Source organism: Bison bison, unplaced genomic scaffold (assembly GCF_000754665.1).
Source record: "Bison bison bison isolate TAMUID 2011002044 unplaced genomic scaffold, Bison_UMD1.0 scf7180017864198, whole genome shotgun sequence".
NCBI lineage: Eukaryota > Metazoa > Chordata > Mammalia > Artiodactyla > Bovidae > Bison > Bison bison.
Genome location: NW_011494770.1, coordinates 6,979,161 through 6,990,159, shown reverse-complemented (window position 1 = coordinate 6,990,159; position 10,999 = coordinate 6,979,161).

Here is a 10,999-nt window from a genome sequence, read left to right as displayed (position 1 = left end):
GACTGTGAAGAAGGCTGAGCGTCGAAGAATTGATGCTTTTGAACTGTGGTGTTGGAGAAGACTCTTGAGAGTCCCTTGGACTGCAAGGAGATCCAACCAGTCCATTCTGATGGAGATCAGCCCTGGGCTTTCTTTGGAAGGAATGATGCTAAAGCTGAAACTCCAGTACTTTGGCCACCTCATGCGAAGAGTTGACTCATTGGAAAAGACTCTGATGCTGGGAGGGATTGGGGGCAAGAGGAGAAGGGGACGACAGAGGATGAGATGGCTGGATGGCATCACTGACTCGATGGACATGAGTCTGAGTGAACTCCGAGAGTTGGTGATGGACAGGGAGGCCTGGTGTGCTGCGATTCATGGGGTCGCAAAGAGTCGGACATGACTGAGCGACTGATCTGATCTGATCTGATCTATGTATAATTGAATCACTTTACTCTACAGCAGAAATCAACACAATGTTGTAAATCAACTATATTTGAATAAAATAAAATAAAATTTTAAATTAAAAAAATGAACCACAGATTCCTCCAAATAGTTCTTTTTGCTTAGAAAAAATATGTACACATAGACTAATATATACACACATTTACATCCATGCATACATACATAAACATGTAACATGTTATTAATAGTTTTAACTTCACAGTAATAAAAAGGAAACCAGTTTCATTTTCCTCCTGTTACTATGCTATGCGGAATCTTCTCTTCTGAGTGAGGAGCAGATCCCTAATGATATCTTGGGCAGACACCACAGCATTTCCAATACTTTGTAATTAAAAAACACATTGTCTGGTTTAAAGTCGAATTTCATTTCATACATATTTTCATTAGCCATGGTCCATGGCTCCAGAGACCTGCAGTGAGTTTGGTCGTTACTTGGGTTGCAGTCAAGGGAAGTGGGTCTCACTTTTCACTTCCTCTATCTATTTCTGAATTTATTTCTCTGGTGGTGGGGGTTGTGAGGGAGAATAAAAGAGAATGTGCCTTCTATGTAACAAGGGCTCAAATATATCTTCTCACTTGGGCTCAAGAGTAAGGGCTTCTGCAGGCTTTCTTCTGGAAGGGCAATATTGGGAGGGAAGAGGATGCTATGAAGCCATACATCTGTACAGTTCCACAGAGCAGAGTCTGTCTCTACATCACCACGTCTAGCCTTCCCAACCCCGTCGGCACCTCCCTTGCCTCTGTCCGTTCACCCTGTAGTCAGCTCTCAGCCATCTGCCATCTGTCTCCACTTCTGTTTTCCCTTGTTCATGTGCATACACGGGCTGGTTGATGAACTGACTGCTTTTGCTGAAGTCCCAAGATTCTCTTCAGGGAACAAGATCTAGTCTCATTTATTATGCACCCCCAGGTGGCTCAGTGTAAAGAATCTGCCTACCAAGCAGGAGATGTGAGTTCAATCCCTGGTTGGCAAGATTCCCTGGAGAAAGAAATGGCAGCCTACTCCAGTATTCTTGCCTGGGCAATCCCATAGACAAGGGAACCTGGTGGGCTACAGTCCACAGGATAGTGAAAGAGTCGAACATGACTTAGAGACAAAACAACAACCTCTGTAAGCAATTGTCCTGACCTTCTCTTCCTTACTTGACTTGTGTGGATTTTGGGTGGGGGTGGTAAGAATCACCCTTCCTCTTTCCATGGAAGTCTGTGAGGAATAAACAGACATCCCACATAAACCAACAGTGTCTGACTTCAAAGACTTTTTCCAAATCTGCCACTATTCCTGGTCTTCTATTTATAGGACTGTAAAGGAATACTTGAGATGATGGTTGAGGCTGGAGGAAGGGGAGGGGGTATACTAGGGTAATGACTGGAGGCAACAGAACTAATTTCCTGGTTGTTTTTAGCCCTAATAGAGATGTCAGCCCACAAATGTTTAAGCTTCCTTGGAGGATGTCACTGTAGAATAGGTTACCTTATGATCCTGTGCCCATAGAGGAGCTAAATGGTGCTAGTCCCAAATCAAGGGCAGGAGAAGACCTATGTCTCAGTTCAACAGTCAGGCAGAGAAAGTGAATTCTCTCTTTATCTCCTTTTTTGTTCTATTCAGGCCTAGGTAAAGAACCACAACTAGCTGAGGTGCCTTGCTGAGGACAAAGGGAATATGAAGTGGGTAGTTGAGGAAGATAGCTATAAACACCAGCTACAACCATGTAACCAGCTGCAGAAGTTAGGGCTATAATAGTTACAAGTATTTCTTCCTAGATTTCTTACATTTTGTATTTATTTTAAGCAATTTTTTTGGTCTCATTATGTTTGTCTTATTTCTTTATCATCTAAGATACAATGACAGTTAACTTTATATCATAGTTTTAAGTATATTAAAAAGAAGACTGACCATTACCCTAGGACCCTGCATCCTCTTTTGGAGAAGTGTTCATGTGTTTTGGTTGTATGAAGGATGTTTGATGTCAGATGGAAGCATGACTTTGTGGCTGTCTTTATTCAGAGGTTAAGTATGGTTTATGGAGGTGGGTGTGCGTGTGCCAAATTGACAAACAGTGGACTTCAATGGTCTTTTTGACCTGTCAACTTGGCAACGCTACAGTTTCCAGTTACTAAACCAAAAAAATCCATAATCAATTAAAGTTGATTTTAAGTAAGAGCAATTGTTCTGGATAATTTGGATGACACCATTCAATCAATTGAAGGATCTTATAGTAGAACTTAAAGAGAAGTTCCACCTGTGAACAGCAACTTCGGCATACGCCTGATTTCCAGCCGCCCTTCCTGACAGCCTGCCCTGTGTATTTTAGACTTGCCTAGGCGGCCCCCACAATCGCATAAGCCAACTCCTTGCAATAAATCTCTTAATATACGTCTCCTACTGGTTCTGCTTCTCTGATACACATGCCAAAAGAGAATTAAGGCTGCAGATAGAATTAAGATTGCCAATCAGCTGCAGTTGACTTTAAGATAGGGGGCTTTAGCTTAGATCATCCAAGTGAACAAAATACAGCCATAAGTGTAGTTAAATGTCGAAGAGGGAGGCAGAAGGGTCAATATGAGTGATGCAGTGTGAGAGATACTGGACTGCCAACGCTGGCTGTGAATGTAGAAAGGAGCCATGAGCCAACATGGTGGCAGCCTTTAGAAGCTGGCATCGATGAGGAAACTGCTTTTCCCCTAAGCTGCGAGAAGGAAGGAGGCCCTGCTGACATCTTGAGTTTAGCCCAGTGAATACAACTTCCAGCTTCTGACCTCCCAAACTGTTAAGATAATAAATTTCGGTTGTCTTAAGCCACTAAGTTTGTTTGGCAATTTGTTACAGCAGCAATTAGAAACTAATATATCAAATATATGAAAACTGTCAACATTTTCCTTAGACTAAGATACAGAGTTAGGAGTATTTCCTCCTGGTTTTGTTGTAAATATGTTTGCATGCATTTTAAGCACTTATTTTTGTTTTTTTCCCCTCTTATTCCTATATCATTTAAGATACATTAATGACAATTAACTTTAGATCACATTTTTTAGAATATAAAAAAGAAGAGTGAATATTAACTACAGCAGAGGATAAACTAGAAAGGGAGAACCCTGGGGCTGATGGAATATACCCACAAAGGAAACAAACTTGGAAGAGAGGCCCCCTTCCCAAGGCCAGGATTCAGTTTCTACTACTAAAGAAATCCACTGGACAGAGAAGATTTGGATGCTGTTCTGATCCACAGGTGATTGGAGCAGAGGCTGGCAAGCAAGGAATTTCAGTTGGAACCAGCAAGCCAGGAACACTCTTCTGGGGTGCACGCAAACACCCCAGGCTGGCAAACTGGAAACCTTGGCTAAGACTCACCAGGAATTCCGCTTCTGGGAATTCTGCAAGGGAAGCCATCCACAAGAGGGGCTAGTCATCCACAAGAGGTACTGCATCTCAGAAGTTGGTGTAAAGCCACCAAAGGAAATGCTGGGTAGAGACCCCTGCAGGCAGGTGCTGTGTTCTGTTGGCCAGCGGACTCTGTAGGCTCCACACACACATGCTGCAGGAGCCTGGCCTGCCGAAGCTGGCCCAGGGAAAGAGGTGCTAGAAGGAGCACAAATGGGTGAACACAAAGGACACTCCTCCTCCTGCCATGTCCCTCCAGCGCCCTCTACTGACAAAGCTTAATAACCCATCAGCTGCAAAGGAGAGATGCTTATAAAACCCAGCTCCAGAACACTGGATTTAGAGCTAAGCAAGCAAAAGGATGGATTTGGAGCTGACAGCAATATCTTGATAATTGGAACACTGTCAAAACCATTCTCTTTATGTGTTTGTATTTGTATGTTCATCATACAAAATGGATTTGCAAATCAACTCCCCAGGTATCTAAACCCTAAGGTTTCTTTAGACATCACCATCACTACCACCATGTTCAGAGAATTTCAAGGCAACGAAAAACATTTCCTGAGACTTGCTCTAGGACAGATGCTCGCACACATTATCTCTCTGATGCAGGACGACACAATCTTCATTGTTATATATAAGCATTATGTAAGTACTTGCTTTGTTGTTAGTTGCTAAGTGGTGTCCAATACTTTTGTGATCCCATGAACTGTAGCCCCCCAGGCTCTTCTATCCATGGGATTTTCCTGGAAAGAATATTGGAATGGGTTGCCATTTCCTTCTCCAGGGGATCTTCCTGACCTAGGGATCAAACCGCATCTCCTGCATTGGCAGGTGGGTTCTTTACCATTGAGCCATCGGGTAACTAACTACATGCTACTATTCTTTTTAACAAGCATACAAGCAAGATGAAGTTCTAGAACACACAGCTATTTAGTAACGGATCTAAAAACCTGAACGTAAGACCAACTAACTAGAAAATTGCTGCTCTTCACTAACTCAGCCTGACTTTATCGCCAAGAGACTAATTTTTGTGTAATGTGCTAAGAAATCCCATGTACTAGGCAAAAAATGTGGTGCCTCAACTACGGTCCTGCCTTTGTGAAATCCTGCTGGCAAGATTTTTTAGGATGACATCTGAGAAAGCATTTAAAAATTCAATAGAAGTTATGTTTTTTTTTTAAGAAATTTGATAGCTTCATTCTGATTACATTAAAAGTTTAGTTGTACTCACATCTCTGCCACCATGAGATTTTATCAGCTTAACATCTATGGAGCACTAAGCAAATGTTAGGCATTAACTAAGTTAGGCATTCTGCTCAATTCTGTGCATGCCCCTTCCTGTGTAATCCTTGCCACAGCCCAGTGAGTAGGGATTACTAGCCCCATTTTCAGATGAAAACTGAGACTGGAGAAGTTGAATAATTTTACCAAGTCATCATATAAGTGGTGGCACTGGAATTTGAATCCAAAAGAAGTCTGCCTCCAGAGCTCAAGTTCGTAATCATGAGGCCAGGGTTCATCTAGTCAAACCTGTGTTGTACAATTTATTTCAAATATTTTAGATTTTTAAGTTTGAAAAACATAAAATGGACTTAATGTATTAATAAAAGAAATTGGGCCTTTGAGATTTTTAGGCTTCTTTAAGAATGTTAAGTGATTATACATGGACAGCCCATTTCTAACCATTTGAGTAGCAGGAAAAGAGTTTCGTATATAGTACCTCTTACCCATCTTCATTAATTTCAAGTGAGGTAGGACAGACCCATAGGTTTGGTCTTCCCTAGTGACTCAGTGGTAAAGAATCCACCTTCCAATGCAGAAGACATGGGTTCGATCCTTGGGTCAGGAAGATTCTCTGGAGGAAGAAATGGCAACCCACTCACTCCAATACTTTTGCCTGGGAAATCTCATGGACAGAGGAGCCTAGTGGTATTGATGCTGAAGCTGAAGCTCCAATACTTTGGCCACCTGATGTGAAGACCCAGAACATTGGGAAAAACCCTGATGCTGGGAAAGATTGAGGGCAGGAGGAGAAGGGGGCAACAAAGGATGAGATGGTTGGGTGGCATCACCGACTCAATGGACATGAGTTTGAGCAAACTCCAGAAGAGTGAAGGACAGGGAAGGCTGGTGTGCTGCAGTCCATGGGACTGCAAAGAGTCAGACAGGACTGAGGGACTGAACAATAAACAATGACAAAGGGCCTTCTACAGGCCTTTCAATCTGTGGACATGGGTCAATTATAATATCTTCCTGGGACTTCGGGCAGCTCCATGGCTAGGACTGCCTGTGCTAGGTTGCATCAATTGTTCCAACTCTTTGCAGCCCCATGGACTGTAGCCCTCCAGGCTCCTCTGTCCAAGGGATTCTCCAAGCAAGAATACTGGAGTGGTTGCCATGCCCTTCTCCGGGTTGCTAGGTCTAAAAGTTGTAATTACCAAGAGTTGGTAATTACTGTTCTAATTAATGGAAATTTCACTTTGCATAATTTTCCCAATTCCCAGATTTCTCTGAATAAACTCCTCCTTTCTGTTCAAGTATCATACCACACGATGGCAGCCTTGTTTCTTGTTTTCTCTTCTGTATTTTCAAGGCCGAAATCCTCAGTATTACTGAATGAGTAGTGGGGTTGGGAAAAAATCAACTGATTTAGGACCAAGTTTCTGAAGGAAACTAGTGGGAAAAAATAAGTGTGGGCCTTCATTGCCTTATTTATGAAACTGAATTAATCTCCAAAGTCTCTTCAAAGCTCTGATTTATGATTCCAAAGCTGACTTGACACTGAACTTGAATCTACTCAGAGAAGAGGATGATGAGACAAAGCCTTCAGGAGCAAGCTGACAAGCACAGGCAAAGAGTAAGATGAGCAAGGGCATGAAGTGAGGTGCTCCCAGCATCTTCCAGATAGAACATAAGAAAACAAGTTCAGCAAACCTCTTTGAATGTTTGAGGGTCTCCTGGGCAAACCAAATTAAGAAGACTGTGATGGAGGTTATACATGAGCTGGAAAACACTGGTTGTGTTTAATTCTCAGATCCTAGAAAATGTACTTAAAACCAATCATTATGTATAAAACTACCACCTCAGAGGAAAACCAGAAAGAATTAATTCCCAATGAAAGTAACTCTAACAGCTGCTCCTAGGACAAATACAAAAACATTCTAATTCAATCATGGCATGGTTTCAGGGGGAAAACCAATACCTAATCAATAATGTTATAGCTCTTCTGAAGAAAAAAATAATAGAAAGATAGTAGTCTGCATGGTGTCTAAAATAGGGGAAACAGAGAAGTTATAATGTCTTCTGTAGCATTGTTTAGGAGAGAATGTCTTGGCGCATTACATATACATTTGGATCCATTTGAGGTTAATGTCTTTTTTTCAGCTTTCTTGGGGTTTCTTCTGTCTTTCTTTTCTAACTTGATACTTCCCTAATGACTTTTCAGGCTTTATTCCCTAGACCAAGTAAAAAGCTTGTTAATTGTGTTAGCTAAAACTTCTGTAGCTCTATTAATTTTTATTGCTTTATCTATCAATAATTCAGAGATTTATTAGCATATCAGCTCTGATATAAATTTGTCAATTTCTCATCATATATCATTAAGTTTGTGCTTATCTTCCCAATATGGCTACTAGTTTTTAATGGTTAATATTTTTCTGGAACCATTTGCATTTTTTTAGTTTGCATTCTTTCTGTTCTTTATAAAAAATATTTTGGCAACAATATAGTTTCTCTCTTTTTTTTTAATCCACCAGAAAAGTCTCATTTTAAAACTGGTGAGCTAAATATATTTATACACAGATTATAGTTGAACTATTTTTAATCTATTACTATATTTTCTGATTTTTTTTTGCCTATGAGGTTAAGCCATTTACGTGTATTATGCTTACTGGAAATTTAGAACATGTTTCTTCTCTGTATGTTCTCTTTTGTTTTACTATATGTTTTTTCTCTCTTGACTTTCTTTATATCCATTTAATTATTTATTTGTTTGTTCTTTAATTTTTGCCTTCTACTAGATGGGAATTTCGGAGAAGGCAATGGCACCTCACTCCAGTACTCTTGCCTGGAAAATCCCATGGATGGAGGAGCCCAGTAGGCTGCAATCCATGGGGTCACTAAGAGTCGGACACGACTGAGCGACTTCACTTTCACTTTTCACTTTCATGTTTGGAGAAGGAAATGGCAACCCACTCCAGTGTTCTTGCCTGGAGAATCCCAGGGACGGGGGTGCCTGGTGGGCTGCCATCTATGGGGTTGCACAGAGTCGGACACGGCAGCAGCAGCAGATGGGAATTTATAGTCTATTTTCTACTGTTTATAATAGCAGTAGTCTTCTAGTAATCTTACTTAACAACTCAACAATACCTAATGTTTCTGCTGCTGCTAAGTCACTTTAGTCGTGTCCGACTCTGTGCGACCCCACAGACGGCAGCCCACCAGGCTCCCCCGTCCCTGGGATTCTCCAGGCAAGAACACTGGAGTGTGTTGTCATTTCCTTCTCCAATGCATGAAAGTGAAAAGTGAAAGTGAAGTCGCTCAGTCGTGCCTGACTCTTCGTGACCCCATGGACTGCAGCCTACCAGGCTCCTCCATCCATGGGATTTTCCGGGCAAGAGTACTGGAGTGGGTTGCCATTGCCTTCTCCGATACCTAATGTTACACATACCTTAACTCCTCTTTTAAACAATACAACTCCTAGGATGCTCTTTTTGCATCAACTTCCACTGTGCTCCCCCAATTTATGCATGCATGCTAACACGCTTCAGTCGTGTCTGACTCTTTGCAATCCTATGGATTGTAGCCCACAAGAATACTGGAGTGGATTGCCATGCCCAACTCCAGGGAATCTTCCCGGCCAGGGACTGAAATTTCTACTCCTGCAGCTTCTGCATTGCAGGTGGATTCTTCACCAGTGAGTGACTGGGGAAGCCCCCAACTTAACTAATGGCTAAATGGCATAAAATTTCTAGAGTAGTAATAAAGTACACAATTTTTCCACCACTAGAGGGCAACATACATTTTCAAGATTATTTTATATATTTCAAAATAATATTATTTATCTAAGTCATGAATTGAATTATTTATCCAATGACCAAATAAAGTTTATTTCAAGGAGGTGATCTAAAGACATATTTACCTCCTTAGTCTTTGAAAATCCAATTAAATTAACAGGAAAAAATATAAAAATTAATTCAGAGCACTGAAAAGAAGTCTATGATGCCAGAAGTCTAGAGCAGTGGGGAATTTCTGAACCACACAAAGGAGATGTCATGCTACAGTGTTAAGTCTGGTTAGGAATAGGATGGCAGGAGGTGGCAGAGTAAAGGAGACTTCACTTCATGTGGGTTGTCTGAATGTCTACTGAGAAGTGTATTCATGTATCACCTGGTAGAATGAAAGATTACATAGTCATTTTAAAACAAACTATATGGATAGAGATTCAATGATAAAACCTAACAGAGCTGAGAATCCTTGAAACCCAGGCCAATACTTTGGTTTCAAAATAGAGAATAAGTTTCTGTTGTTTTAAACCACCAAGTTTGTGGTACTTTGTTATAGCAGGCCTAGAAAATGAATTGGAGAAGGCAATGGCACCCCACTCCAGTACTCTTGCCTGGAAAATCCCATGGACGGAGGAGCCTGGTGGGCTGCAGTCCATGGGGTCGATAACAGACGGACACAACTGAGCGACTTCACTTTCACTTTTCACTTTCATGCATTGGAGAAGGAAATGGCAACCCACTCCATTGTTCTTGCCTGGAGAATCCCAGGGATGGGGAACCTGGTGGGCTGCCATCTCTGGGGTCGCACAGAGTTGGACACGACTGAAGTGACTTAGCAGCAGCAGCAGCAGAAAATGAATGCAACCTTGACAGCTTCAATATAAAAGTGGGGAGGAGATAAAGGAGAATGATTACCAAATACAAATAACCATATGGATATAATAAGCTAATAGATAACATACAAAGATACTGCAGTCCCTGGTTCTGTAATTGTTCAGGAGACCATAATTTATATCTATGGCCTTCATTTTCCACTACCCATTCTGTATTTCCCCTGCCTTCAGTCAGAACCTCAACCGGTTGGAATTCTTTGCTTGGTGAAATGATCCAAATCTTCATTTCCAAAGATTCTGAGTCCTCAAGAAAATTACTTTTTATTTTTTGTTGATTTAATTTTTCATTAGCCTTGATATTAGACATGAAAGTACTAAGAGGTTACCTGGAAAATCTTCTGGGTTCCAGACTCTGGTCCTTGCCCCCACTGTATAGAATAAGCAAGCCAATTTCCCCTTGGTAACCAGGACCAATCACTCCAGCCTGCAGATTATCCCATTTTTGTTTTGGTGGTATAAGGAACCCCAAATGACCAGTTGGTAGCCTCGTCATTCAATGTAGTGGAACCATAGCATATCCTGAAGGTACATTCTCCCCATGGGGACTAAGATCTCTATACCAGCAGCAGCAAAGTTTTTAGGTAAGGGAAGAAAAACCCTGAGAGCAGACTGTTAGGTGAAATTGTGAAAAGAGACACTCACTGCCACACCTTGCTTCAAATGGATTCTGCCTATGATAGGGAGAAAGCCATATAATGGTCTCTGATTCAAAACATAATCCGGTCAAACAGAATCCCATTTTTCCAGAGTACTGCTTACCAACTGACCATAACTGTCATTAGTAAGTCATTTTAAAGTTCAGTTAAGCCAGTTGCTTCCAAGTGATGGCATATGTGGTAAGGTCAGTTAATTCCGTAGACACGGACCCACAGCTACACTTCCTTTGCTCTGAACCAAGTACCCCGATTAGATGCAGTGTTGTGTGTAATACACCAGTGGTAGATAAACCACTTTGTGACTTCACAGTGGTGTTGGCAGAAACATTATGAGTAGTCAAGGCCAAACCATTTCTAGAACATGTAATTATTCTAATGAGGACGAATCTTTGCTCTCTCAATGATGGAAGAGGTCCAATGTAATCAACCTGCCAGATGGCTGGTTCATCACCCTGGGGACCAGGGCCATATCAGAGACTCAATGTTGTTTTTCTGCTCTTGACAAATTAGGCATTTGGCAACAGTGTCAGCAAGATGACCCGTACCATGGGAAAATCCAGGTTGCTGAGCACATGCACAGCCTGCATCCCTACCGCCACGGCCACTCGGTCCACA